The sequence below is a fragment of the Podarcis raffonei genome, chromosome 12 (genome assembly GCF_027172205.1).
Source record: "Podarcis raffonei isolate rPodRaf1 chromosome 12, rPodRaf1.pri, whole genome shotgun sequence".
Classification (NCBI taxonomy): Eukaryota; Metazoa; Chordata; class Lepidosauria; order Squamata; family Lacertidae; genus Podarcis; species Podarcis raffonei.
The window spans coordinates 18,785,651-18,797,844 of NC_070613.1; the positions used below are offsets into that span (position 1 = coordinate 18,785,651).

Below are 12,194 nucleotides of genomic sequence, written 5' to 3' on the forward strand. Positions count from 1 at the left end.
GTTATGTTCCCAAGAAGTCCTTTTCCGCAGGGGGTGGGGATATTCAATAGAACTAGATTGTACGTGGACTATATAGGGGGTGGGACACACCAAGTATTCTGTCCCCAATGATTTTAAAATAAAATGTGTATACATAGCCTAATTTCTTATGAGGGATTTCTAAAAAAACAAAGTTTGCTTTAACCAAAGTCTGGATAAGAAATGCCCCGTGTGGCAGGGCTAAACTTAGAGAGGGCTATTCTGAGAGAAAAATGACCTGTAAAGGAAGAGATAAGCTCCTCTCCCCACACTCCTCAACTTCCGATCTAGATTGCAGTTCTGCACAGCTGCTTTTGGTTAAAAACAATGTCACTTGAAGAAAACAAGTTGATCCTGAGGGAGAAAGAAGTAGACTGATGGCCCAGAGTCACCCAAAGGCTAGGCAGGGATTCAAACTGGGCCTTGTACTTCCTAACTCTGCATCTTTTCTATTTGTTTCATTTGGCCAGTCCTATGCTTATATCGGATTTCATGTGCTGTAGTTCCTCATAAATGTACATTTTTTATTTTTAAAAAACATCAGTAGCTATTTAAAAGCCAGAAAGGAATCCGTGAAAGGAATTCTAAGGCAGCATTTAATAGTAAAGTAGCTGAGAGTATGTAGCAAAGACATCGCGTACCAGTGTGGTGTTAAGTGTTGGGAGACTAGGGTTCAAATCCGCACTCAGCCATGAATATCACTGGGTGACCTTGGGCCAGTCACTATCTCTCAGCCTAACCTACCTCACATGGTTGTCGCAGGGATTAAATGAGGTGGGAGAGAACCACGTGCACCATTTTGCACTCCTTGGAGAAAAAGTGCAGAGTTTTCTTTACACATCAGTGAGAGCTGTGAAGCCGCCTGTACCTGTGGCGCTCCCTACACTTTGCTTGATTGCAGCCAATAATGCCTTTTAAAAATTGTACTGTTTCTTTCCTTTATCGGTTTTATTGCTGTGAAATTTCTCCCCCCCCCCATTTCTTAACGTTTCATAAAGACAATTAACAATGTTTCCCTTCATATGCTTTTATTTCCATGCATATCATATTAATTTTACATTTAGCAATGGCACTGTACTAAAACATGCAGATTATGATCATCATAATGTCAGCAGTTTTTGCTGTGGAGTATCACGTACAAATTAGCACTGATTGTCTACCTTTCACCAATCAGGTAAAAAAATTAAAAGGGGGGCGGGGGAAACAGCCCTTATATTCATTCTTGGAAAATTGATCAGTTCTTTTCTATGCCCCTATGCCATCTTGGCTGCAAATCCTGGAAGACCTGCTCTGTGCCTTGCAGGTCTTTTCCCACCTGGCCTGGGAGGTTGGGGCACTGACTGACTCCAGCTACAAAAGCTGAAGCTGCTGAACAGATTCTGGGGCTAGGGTACTGTTTAGGGGGTTTTGTTGTGGGGGAAGGATTGCTGTTCAGTTTTTTGTATCTTTATGTTAGATCTCGTGATTTATGTGGAAATTGTTCAGTTTGGTTGTGTATTTTTTAATGTTTTCTTTATTGTTTATGACTTTTTTGTTATGTTTTAGTTTATGTGCATATGGTTCTGGAATTTTTTTTCATATATACATTTTTATTAGTTTTTTTAACATATCATTTTTCAACAGTAATTAAACATACTTTTACATCTTATTCAAATTTTTGACTTCCATCAATCCTGTCTGAAAATTTTCCAGTCTAATCTCTCAGTATGCATTTCTTATCTTCCCTATTACATTTCAAACTCATAACCAATATCTCTATCTTTTTCTACTTTGTAACACTTTGTATATTTCTCTGTACAAAACTACTTGTAGTCCTACTAGCGTAATTTGTTGATTACAGTTGCTCTTCAAATAATTCATATACTTCTTCCAATTTTCTGTAAATCTCTGATCCCGCAGGTTTCGAATCCTTCCTGTCATTTTGTCCAATTCTGCATAGTCCATTAATTTCGTCTGCCATTCTTCTTTCATCAGAATTTCTTCTTGTTTCCATTTCTGGGCTAACAGTACTCTTGCCACATATGGTTCTGGAATTTAATCAGAAGGAGTCAGAGACAAGGAAAAAGAATGCAGTCCTAAGTAGATTAGGACTACTTAGGACTACTCAATGGGACTTCCTTCCATGTTTGCACATTTAGAACTGGGCTGTACAAATCCAAGAAAGATGCTAATGAAGGAGGGAATGTACCAAGTATTGGAGACCGTAAATGGCATATGCAATCATAAGGGGGTAGGAATCTCCAGGCTAGGGATCCAGCAGTTTAGAATGATTTCCACACTGTTCTTCGCCACCCATGTGATTCCCACATTGCAGGGGTTGGACTAGATGATGCTCGGAGTTCCCTCCAACTCTTTAATTCTTTGATTCTATGAAATGTACAGCTGTTGCTCGTCTGTTTCCAAGACCCCGAAGAACTTTCCTCAAAGGACTGGTTGTGCTGCTGTTTTCACAGTACTCAAACTACATTGTTTTGTAGTTGTGAATCGGGAAATGCTATTTCCCTTCTCTCCACTGCTATTGTGAATGCTGCATTGAATGTGGCTTTATGACTTCCACACTCATCCATGTGCTAAAACATGCATCATGTGATGCTAATTCCTTCCACACGTGTGCTATTATGTGAACCTTTTTAAAGCAAGTTTTCCACATTGTATCACTCATGAATGAGAGCACTCCTACGGCTTTTTTTAAAAGGTCGAAAACTAGCAAGGTTGCCCACTCCCAACACAGGAATGCTTTATGTTTTTGTAGGCATTTCTTTTGCTTTTTAAAAATGTAATTGTTAAAACTGGCTACATGTTTTCCCCTCTCCAGTGTTTGCCCAGGCTCACATTCCCTCACTGTTTTTATATAACAGTGGTGAAACAGAAGTTGATCTATTTCCTCTGGAGCAAAGTTACAGTATTCCATTAACTGTACAAAGTGATAGGATTAATCAGCTCTGGAATGTATTTGCCACAAGGACAAAAATGCAGGATTTTAAATCATTTGGACTTAACAGGGAAATTTGGGACAACTACCAAAGACAGAGGAAACCTTAAAATTATCAGACTGTGGAACACATTCAAGAAAAATGATGTGTCTCATCTGTTGGGTCATTTAGAACAAAGCCCTGGAGAGAGTCTTCTCTGTGCAATAATCCTGCTCTGGCAAACGTATGGAAAAGATGACCTAATGCTCAGGATTCAAAGTACCAAAGAGAGAAATGAATTATGCTGTATTATTGCAAAGCACTCAAGACGTCTGTTGCATTCTGCCCAGGGATGGAAAAATTATGTGCTGTATAAATGCTTACCATTTAAGGCTGCAATGTCAAGCTGCATACTCTGAAAACTGTTCTGCTGCCTTCTGTAGAACTGCTCTTGAGTTAGTGATTTGAGGTTGTCCCATTAAGCCTAAATCTCACTACCTGGCTTTTCTAGAGAGCTGGAAAGAGTCTTTCCCCTATGTAACCTGTCATATCAATGCCAGGATTATTCAGAGCAACAGAATTGAAGGAGTTACAGCCCGATATTATGGACAGCAGTCTGACGGCACTGTTGTTGTTGTTTAGTCATGTCCGACTCTTCGTGACCCCGTGGACCAAAGCACGCCAGGCATTCCTGTCTACCACTGCCTCCCGCAGTTTGGTCAAACTCTGACGGCACTACTTCTGCTAAAACAGTATCCTGGGCAATGCAGCACAAGTTGGAAAAAACTTCATGTTCAAGAGTAGTAAACCTTTGACTCTGACAGAGGCATCAGTTGCAGATTTATTACTGGTCCAGTGGACCAGTGATTTAATGGTCTTGTGTTCCTAAACAGGTCCAATGGAAAATGTAAACATTTACATGACTGGAAAAACTCCACCACGGCTGAGAATTTTTTGCCCGTTGAATTGTGAATGAGTGCTGCAAATGCCTCAGTGTAATGGTTTATAGCAGAGGTACCCAATCTTTTTGGGCCCAGGGGCCCAGTGGGAAATTTAAAGAGCTATTGAGGGCACCACAAGATGCCAATTTCACAAAAGAAAAACTGGTGATGCTCAGAACTGCTTCCTAACAGACAAAACACCAACACACCCATCCAAAAAATACAACCCCAATCAAACAACAAGAATGTCAAAAATACTCAGTTTTTAAAATAAAAAACTAGACCTTAGTGGCTTCCAAGGAGCATGTCTGAGTGTGTTGTGGTGCTTGCAGGCACCACATTGTGGGCCCCAGGTTGATAGCAATTTCCCTTGACCTTTTTGTGACTTAATTTTAGCACATACATGAGGCTTATTACAAAACTTAAATAAAAAGAAAATGAATTATGGTACTACTGGAGCAGCCCACCTTAGTTAACACCCTGTTGTGGGTCACATGACTCACCAGTTGATGCAAAATGGTTTAGGTGGTTGGTATGTTGTATTTACTGCCATTGCATCACCGTGCTGTGTTCAAAATCCAACTAAAGCTTAGGCAAGTATAGATTAGGGCAGTGGCTGTCCATTTGGTCTTTGTAAAACCACACTGTGGCGTCAGAGCATGCTGGCTGACTGAAGGTATAGCTGTGGCACAGTTATACACCACAGCTGTCAAGCCAGCTGTCACAACGAAAGTCCCCTTTGCTTCATATTTTTTCTTTCCTTCAAAATATGTGTGTTGCTTACTTTCAGGGAGAAAATATTTCAATGTAATACCATTAGCTGTTCTTATCAGCACAACATGTCAAGGCAATTTCACCTTTTACGAGAACAGACTTGCTGGCCTGACTAATCTGCCATGCAAAACGGTTTATGTCTGCAAGCTGAGATGTCCTTCCGCTGCTGACCCACTGCCGTTACGAAAGTACATTTTGGGATGTTAGCAGACTGCACCAGAAAGCACACCATTGTAAAGCAAACAGTTAATGTGCAGCCATCTGAAGGCAGACTAAATGACAGTGTGAATTCCTGTTTTACAACTTTTTTAAGGCAGTTTTGTGACATAGCCATGATACTGGACAGTAGTAACATGTTCTCTTTTGTTTTTAATCTGAAACCTATGTCAAAAATGCCAGTTCCAACAGTAAGATTAAAAGCTTCCCTCTTAGGGCTGAACTACAGATTAAACAAAAGATCCATGGCTGGGTGCTGTGCATGTCATGTTGAGTTCCTTGCAGGAAAGGTTGGCTATACATGTAGTAATAAATAGGCAGATATTATTGCCAATAGAATTGGCAGCTGAGGCTTTGGAGGGAGAACATAAGAAGAGCCTGAATCGGGACAATTTTCCATTAAACCCAGCATCCTGTTCTTAGAGTGGCCAACCAGATGCCAGCAGGAAACATGGAAGCAGGATCAAACTGCAAGAGCACTCTCCCCCTTGTCTTTGGATTCCAACTATTGTACTGGTATGCAGAAGCATTACTTGCTTCAATGGTGGAGTCAGAACAAGCTAATAGCCATTGATAGCCCTATCCTGCATGAATTTGTCCGACCCTCTTTTAAACCTATCCATTGCCTCCTGTGGAACTGATTTCCATAGTTTTAACTATGCATTGCACAAATAAGTGCTTTCTTTTATCTGTCCTGAATTTTCCAAATTTCAGCATCCATGAATTCTAGTGATTTGAGAGAGGGAGAAACATGCATCATTTCACCAGCTTCTATTTCCCCTTTTCCTCTCCACCTTTTCCTCGCCCATTCCTCCCAGGGGAGTCACTCTGTTCCCTAAAATCCTAGGTCACTTTGGTTGCCATTTTCTGCCCCTTTTCCAGCTATGTAATATTCTTAAGAGAAAGGCTCTTAAGAGATGATAAACAAACACTTGAAAAGTAGAGTGGAGGTGCGAATGTTGTGAATGCCGCTCACCTATTTCAATCCCTTTGCTTCGCAGCTGCCAAGCAAAGAGATGAGTCTTTGCTTCAAAAAGATCTCACAGCCCTACCTACATGCAGTGACAGGAAGCAACAGGAAATGGACAGAGGCAAGAAAGTGATTCAGCATTTATCAGAATCAAAGAATGTTGAGGGTAAAGAAGAATTTTTTTATATATTGTAATAAAAAAAACAAACCCTGGAAGTTATTCTCTTTAAATTAGCAGGCCCTTCTTCACCCTAATGGTGGAACTTAGAGGCATTAGACAGAGTGTAACTTTCCCTTTTCTACTTACATAATTGCCACAGGGATAAAGGAGCAAATCACACCAAATGCACATCCAGGTTTCCTTGCCAGAATGGTAACAATAGTTGTTTTCAGGCACTAAGAATCTGTGAATAATAAACTTTTGCAGGGGATGCATTGAAGCTCTGACCTCCCCTTCCCTCATTAGAATACAGATGCTCATTAGAATATATAGAGAGAGGCAGGGTTCCTGATCATGTGCAGAGAGCTGTAGATGTGTACAGCTGGATGCTATGAAACTTCTAGTGAATACATGTGGGGCTAAACCATCCCCACCCACATTTGTTAACCCATGGATTTAGTATAGCTCAAGAGGGGCAAATATGGTGCCTTAAAGGCTAAGAAATTTATGATAGCCCACATTTTCCCTAGGCAACAGCCTGCTTCGTCAGATGCAGCTGAGGAAGAAGGCTATAGCATAAAGGAGCTCATGCCACAATCAGCTGCTGTACCTGCTGTGCCCAAGCTGCAACAAGCTGGCATGTCTGTGCTTCTGAAATAACAGGAAAATTAGTGCCAAGGTACGTGTAATATTGGGAAACCCTTGAATTATCTTCCAACTTTCTTTTTCAGCTAAACACTGCTGCGGGGAGAAGAGAGAGGTCCTAATTTGGTCAAGGAAGTGGTGCATAAGGGCTGGGTGTGTTTAATCCTCCCTGCTCTCTTTTCCTAGTGCTTCCTGGGAGGAAAAAAAATACAGGAAGAAATATAAACTAGCAGGCATCAATTCTGAGCAGCAAAAAACTTCAGGGAACGTTAAAAAGCTCCATCCTCATTGCTCCTTCCCCAGTCCAATAAGCAGGGGGCCTCCCCCACGGATATATTTAGCTAAAACAAAAAACCAGAACAAAACATCAAGAGATCAGTCACAGATCTCTTCTGGCAAAACACATAGTTTGGCCCTGAGTTTCTAGCACACCAAAGGCTTTGCGTCAGGAGTTTGATTCTCTTTCCACCCGTGTCAAATTCCATATACAGACATAATCCGGAGTGCTGCTTCATGCAGAGATTCTATTGCCCATAGACTAGCACTGGAGAGTAAAAACTCAGTGCACTCTAATTTCATTGTACTGTATCTTCTTGCTGAATTCTCCACACAACCACCACCAATTCTGCTGGAAATCCTTGTTGGGTGTCTCTTTCCCCACCCCAGATAAATAAACTGTATAACAGATAGATTTCTGATCTGTTCCCTGCCTAAACTTCAATTTAAAGAGCCCTCAATTTTACTGGTACTGTACATTATCACCCACACGTGAGATTATCCATACCTGAAGATTTCAGTGTGACTTGAAAGTTTTTATTACCATTTTGTATGCTAAAAGGCCCTACTTGGAATAGGACCAGGGATCCTCAGGTTCAAATCACCACTCAGCCCCAAAGCTGGGTGTGTAACCTTCAGCTAGTCACTATCTTTCAGCCTAGGGTACCTTGCAGGGTTGTCATAAGCAAAGAATTGGGAGGAGAACCATGAACTCTACTCAGAATTTGTCAGATGAAGGGCAAGATAAAAGCTGAGTGGGAAAGCAATGAATTAATTGCTCAGCGAGCCTTATCTGCACTACCCTTTCACACTGGAGCCTCCAATTTCCTCCTTTTGACATTCCTTTTGTCCATCTACATGTTTCCCAACCTAGCATCTGAGATATCTAGCTCATTCATCCCTCCTCTTGTTTTGCTAATGGAAGGAGCAGCACAGTAACTCACAGGCCTTGCTTTTACTCTGGGAAGTGAAATGTGGATTTAGAATTAACCTTCCTTGCCTGGCAGTCAGTGTCACTGTTTTGCGAGCTAGAGTCCAAAGTGATTTGGTTTGTTTTCTTTGCAGTTTATACAAGTTCAAGTCAAATTCTTCTCTAAGCTATGCAGCTCATGGGGGTGAGGGAGCTAAGTCATTCTGGCTGTGTCCATGGGCCCCATCAAAAAAATAAAAAATAAATAGATAGCAAACTGAGGTTCTGCCCCCTCCCTAACAAAAGGCCTGTCCCCACTAACAAAAATCCTGGCTACGCCCATGGCTGTGTCTGTGTTTGTGAATAATAATGGATCTGTACAGCCGCCTGTGGCGCTGTGGGTTAAACCACAGAGCCTAGGACTTGCCGATCAGAAGGTTGGCGGTTTGAATCCCCGAGACGGGGTGAGCTCCCGTTGCTCGGTCCCTGCTCCTGCCAACCTAGCAGTTCAAAAACACATAAAAGTGCAAGTAGATAAATAGGTACCGCTCCGGCGGGAAGGTAAACGGTGTTTCCGTGAGCTGCTCTGGTTCGCCAGAAGCGGCTTAGTCATGCTGGCCACATGACCCGGAAGCTGTACGCCCGCTCCGTCGGCCAATAAAGCAAGATGAACGCCGCAACCCCAGAGTTGGCCATGACTGGACCTAATGGTCAGGGGTACCTTTACCTTTATAATCGCCTGCATTTTTGGTATGTGGCTTAGGGGGCAGCCATGATGAGTCTCCTGCACTTTGAAATTCACTATTAAACCACTGAGAAGTAGGATATGGTTGCAGAAGGCAAACATGGGGCAGGAAATTTGGACTCCTATTGTTTGTTTGTTTGTTTGTTTGTTTGTTTGTTTAATAAAATATGCATGTCACTTGATTGTAGAAAAAAATCTCAAAGAGGTTTAAAAGAGAAGCCATGAAGGGACATGCTCTTTTCGATGATTCATTTTTTATTAAGATTTTAAACAAAGACCCTGCTACAGCTTACTTTATTCTTTGGCAGCACATTCAGTAGTGCTGCCCTGGCTTGCAAGGTCACGATGACACACCCATTGGACAGAGAATGCCCTTGGGCTATTCTTTTTGTTCCCTATCTGCACACTTCTATATTGCAGAAACACCGTTATTTTTAAAAGAAAACCAGAAACAATGGATTCAATGGTTTAAAAATTGGTAACAGGGACATGATAGCTGAAGTTAGTACAGTATCCATTTAATAGTTTCCTCTAAAATAGATTTAGAATGGTGGTGCATTTTCTGATTCTTGTTCCTTTCAGTTCCTGGACGTCCTCTTCCATTACAGTAAAGCAGAAAACCAGGAACCTCATATTTGTATGTCTAACCAACATTAAGGAAGTAAAACATCTGGAAGGACTGAAACTCGTAAGTCATCGCTAACCTTTCTCCAACATTTGAGGAAACTGATCTCAAGAGCCCCCAAAAAACTTATTCATTTTTATTGGGTAGAAAGATAAACATTAGAGCTAAGCCTACATACATTGACCTGAGAATAAGTCCCCACTGAACTGAATGGGGATCACTTCTGCGTAGGTTGTGCTGTCAGGCACATATTGGCTAAATGAAGGGGTTTTCAGAACTAGTAAGCAAAACAAGCAATGGTGGAAGTAGTGGAGAATGCCTTCTGGCTTCTAATGTAAAAGTGGTCTAGAAAGGGCTTACTTCTGAGCAGACATGGTCAGGATTGTGCTAGTTACAGGTTTTCTGCTCACTTGCCCTATGGACAACACAGCTGTTTGCTGTGCATTTGCTGCGTTTTCATACATCAAATGATGTTATCCAAAATGCATGTGTATCCTAACAAAATACAGTGGTACCTCAGGTTACAGACGCTTCATGTTACATACGCTTCAGGTTACAGACTCCGCTAACCCAGAAATAGTACCTCAGGTTAAGAACTTTGCTTCAGGATGAGAACAGAAATCGTGCTCCGGCGGCACGGCAGCAGCAGGAGGCCCCATTAGCTAAAGTGGTGCTTCAGTTTAAGAACAGTTTCAGGTTAAGAACGGACCTCCGGAGTGAATTAAGTACTTATGAATACCTTTGCATAGGGTAAAAGGCATTTTCCCACCCTGTCAATGTCCCCTGGTGTATATACAAACAGAAACGAATCTGACACTAATGAAGCTGTGCTGATGTGAACAGCTGGGGGGAAGGGAAGAGCTGTGAAGCACATGGAGATGGGGAAGCAACTTCACTGTGTTCTAAGGAGGCAACAGGAATACACTCCATAAGACTGAACCCCCATTAACAAGAGCCTTCTCTCTTAGCACAATTCCATATCTTGCTTTCACTTTGAAGTCTCAGCTACTCCTAACAGCAATAAAGTTGTAATCATCACTTCTATCGGTTTCTATACTGAACTTACAGTAACAAAGAGGATCTCTTCTTACCAATTACCTCCACAAAAGGAGGACATTCACTTGGCACTTGAAATTTAATTTATAGCAGTACTTACTGATTTCCTTCCATTCAAAACTGCAGGCAAGGATTGTGTTGCTGATTTGCAACTGAAAGTAAGAAGTGAAATGTTCAAGGGAGAAAATATATATGTGCCATTTTAAAGCCTTGGGATGGTCTTTCTTGTGTAAACAGCCAGTGATTTTATCTGGATGCTGCTGAACTGGAGGTATAAATCTATACCTCATAGTGAATCATAGTGAATCATCTAAGTTTACTGCTAGGGAGCTATTATAGATTATAGATTAGGACAAACCCAACACTGAGTCCTGCAACAGAAACATACGCAGCATGGAATGCACTAACAACAAACCAGTTTACTAAATTGTTTTCATAAAGAGTTGAAAATGAATAGATGTAATCAAATCTGTAATCTTATCCTGCAATTCATATTCTGCACTTCCCACCACCACAAACCATGGTGTATTCAGGGAAGGACTTATTGGGATTGAAGTCCAGGCCCCCCCAAACAAGATGGAATAATGTAAGCCACAATAACAAGGACATTGTGTGTTAGATTTGTTATATAGCTTGCTTTTATAATCCACATTAAACTGTATGTATAAACTAAATTTATGGATTGTTAATTGTTGTGTTTTAAGATCCTAACTTTCCTTTTTTGAATAGAGGAAAGTTCAGAATGGGGCTTTCAGACTTCACATGTTCTCCTAGCAGTTGGGGGGCCTTTGGGCATGATATGGGATATGATGCAGGAGATTGCAGGTGGCGGAATTAGAGGAAACTATGGAATTGTTATTGGAGGATTGATTTCCATTCCATAAGTGGGTTAAATAAGCAAACATGAGCAATTTTCACTCATGTTTCCATCAGAATTCTTCAAAATCCCTGTTGAGGAACCAAATCTATATATTTATATCTTTGGGAATCCACATGGAATCAAGCTTTAGAAGGCAATCGAGATGTCTTTTCATGGGAAATTGACTCTTCCTGGCCACAGCTGTGAGTTTCTAAGGCTATGCTTTCAGCTTTTGGGAGAACTGATACTGCTTTAAAGACCAGCATGCATAATTGCCAAAGTTCTTATCTGATGCCCCCTGCTCAACTTGTATATTTTTATGCTTACAAAAAATACACAAGCTTCTCAAAAGGGAACTCAACTCTGTAGCAGCTGGAGTTTCCTACTGCTTAGAGAAATGGGAAGCATCACAACACATTTTGTAACACCATCTGTCTAGTTTTCAAAGCTTGAGCAGCTGTTAGATAGGGTTCCTAATTGTGATGTGGAAATCTGTGCGCAAACCAAACCTGCAATCAAGGCAATCCACTTAGAAAACCTTGTTGAATAACTTTCTTTTAAGCACCTTTCCTCAACCTGATTCCTGCCAGATGTTGTTGAACTACAACTCCTATCAGCCCTAGCATGACCAATGATCAGGGATGATAGGAGATGTACTCCAAAATATCGGGGGGAGGCACCAGTTTGGGGAAGGATGCTTTAAAATGACACATTCGTTTCCAAATCAGTGTTCCAAGCAGCAAGCTCAAAATTCATATCATATTCATACGGAAAATGGGATGCTCCCAGATATTCCCTTGATGTCTATCCCACAGCATACAACATATTTTGGCCAACACAGCCAGCATGTTTATACTACAGATTTGGTGATAAGAAGCAAGCCATCTCATAGCAGCATTGCTGATTAATCCTGCTTGATGAACTATTTGTGTTGCTAAGTGCAAACAGTGCTGTGTGAGCAAGACCCTGCTTTTGGCTTACTCACATCTCAGGAGATAAAGTGATAACATAAAAAAAGTCCTAAAACGCCTTGGGCTTATGCTGATTCTAAGATGGTCATGAACTATTTTTAAATTTGTACTTAACA

General features: G+C 41.2%; 1 long non-coding RNA gene across 2 annotated transcripts; it reads left to right on the forward strand.

The window, feature by feature from the left end:
- Positions 1 to 5,062: 5,062 nt before the first annotated feature.
- On the forward strand, positions 5,063 to 12,194 carry LOC128398452 (uncharacterized). 2 transcript variants are annotated; one of them, XR_008327124.1, is made up of 4 exons: positions 5,063 to 5,997; positions 9,150 to 9,255; positions 10,375 to 10,519; positions 11,182 to 12,194. It is a non-coding gene; the product is annotated as an uncharacterized LOC128398452 (long non-coding RNA). The 2 variants fall into 2 exon arrangements; XR_008327122.1 differs by lacking the exon at positions 11,182 to 12,194 and having other exon boundaries at positions 10,375 to 11,004.